Source organism: Bison bison, unplaced genomic scaffold (genome assembly GCF_000754665.1).
Source record: "Bison bison bison isolate TAMUID 2011002044 unplaced genomic scaffold, Bison_UMD1.0 scf7180017864484, whole genome shotgun sequence".
NCBI classification, from domain to species: Eukaryota; Metazoa; Chordata; class Mammalia; order Artiodactyla; family Bovidae; genus Bison; species Bison bison.
This window is the reverse complement of record NW_011495044.1, coordinates 1,917,222-1,918,613: the sequence shown is the minus strand read 5'-3', so window position 1 is coordinate 1,918,613 and position 1,392 is coordinate 1,917,222. Positions and strand designations below refer to the sequence as shown.

The window sequence follows — 1,392 nt, the reverse complement described above, 5'->3', positions numbered from 1 at the left end:
TCTCTGAACTCCCTCCCTGAACCATATGGAGGGTCAGTGATACTGAAAAGCATTTGAGCCCAGAGCCTAGTAAACTATTAAGCAGCTGTTGAATTTCTCCTCCACTTCTTTCTCCACTCAGAATATTCACTTATCCACTCAACAAATAAACACCCAGGTCCGGCATCATATACTGAACAGACATTTCTTTCCCTTGAAGGAGTGAAAAAGTTTTCCTTCTCTTACAGGCAGTGAAACTGAAGCCCAGAGAGGTTAAGTGACCTGCTAGAGCCCTGAGCTAACACAGCAAGCAAGTATTTAAACTTTGCAGTGGTAAGTTCTTACCATTAGCTAAAAGAGCTTCTCATTTTATTTGTATTTTGTTATACCCCAGCATAACGGCTCACCTATGACTGTAGGGAAATGTGTTCTGGGTCTCCCTTCAGGCCAGGGCGGGCTGGTGAAGCAAGTTGTCTGGAGTCCTCAGGCACAAAGGAGCCTTTTCCCGCTGAGGGTATAGCTTGGCCACACTGTCACGCACCTCTCTGCCCAGTCAAAACCTTGCTCAGTTCCACCGGACACCTCCACCGCCCACAGGAAGGGTAGTGCGCAATTCAGTGCTAACCCATACCAGGTGAAAAAACGTACACCCTCGCGCCTTCCCTGCCGAGTTTCAAAAAAGAAAAGTGACTTGAAATATTCTATAGAAGGGGGAAGGAGGGAGGAAAGAAATAAAGCCCTACACAAAAGGTGGGGCCCAGGAAATGTTGGAAAGGAGTCATTCTGGGAAAGTCACAAAGAGAAAAAAAGAGATCGTATCGAGGCAGTTTGCTCCCGCGGGAAGAGTCCTCATCTATTCACTGTCCGTGTCCCCCAGATCCCTGGCGCGAGCTCCTTGCATTCAAGCCCGGGGCCCCTTTCCGAACCCCTGTCCCCCCCCCGGGATCGCGGCGGCGGCCCCTGGTGTACACTCTCCACGCGGCCCTCATCAGCCCCGCCTGAACAGGGAAACGTGCCACCTCGGAGCACATCACCCCACTTGGCTACAGCTCTGGGGCCTGCCCTACGCGGAAAGAAGGGCCTCGTACGCGGGTTTTTAGCCTCAGCCCTGCAGCCAGACATCCTGGGGTTAAAGCCCGGGCCTTAACAGACTGCCTTCCACCTCGGAGCCCCAGAGGGCTGGCGCGGGGACCACGCGGGGAGGCGAAAAACGCCCAAAACCAGGCCGCGCGCCCAGTGTAGGCGCCCGGGAAATGAGAGCAGCGGTTCCCAGCCCGCCGAGCGGGGGCGGGTCCCTCCTCCTCCGGCGCTCAAGGGCCGGGGGCCCGACCGGGGGCTCGGCCGGCTCAGCCAATGGGTGCCGCGCTCGGACCCCTCCCCCGCCCCGGGAGGAGCCGGCGCGGGGCCGCAGCC

The 1,392-nt window shown here is 56.8% G+C and overlaps 1 protein-coding gene across 1 annotated transcript in view; it reads right to left on the bottom strand.

Moving 5' to 3' along the window:
* SLC2A1 (solute carrier family 2 (facilitated glucose transporter), member 1) overlaps positions 1–1,392 on the bottom strand; it is a 28,412-nt gene that overhangs the window by 26,584 nt on the left and 436 nt on the right. The gene's annotated exons all lie outside the window — the stretch shown is intronic.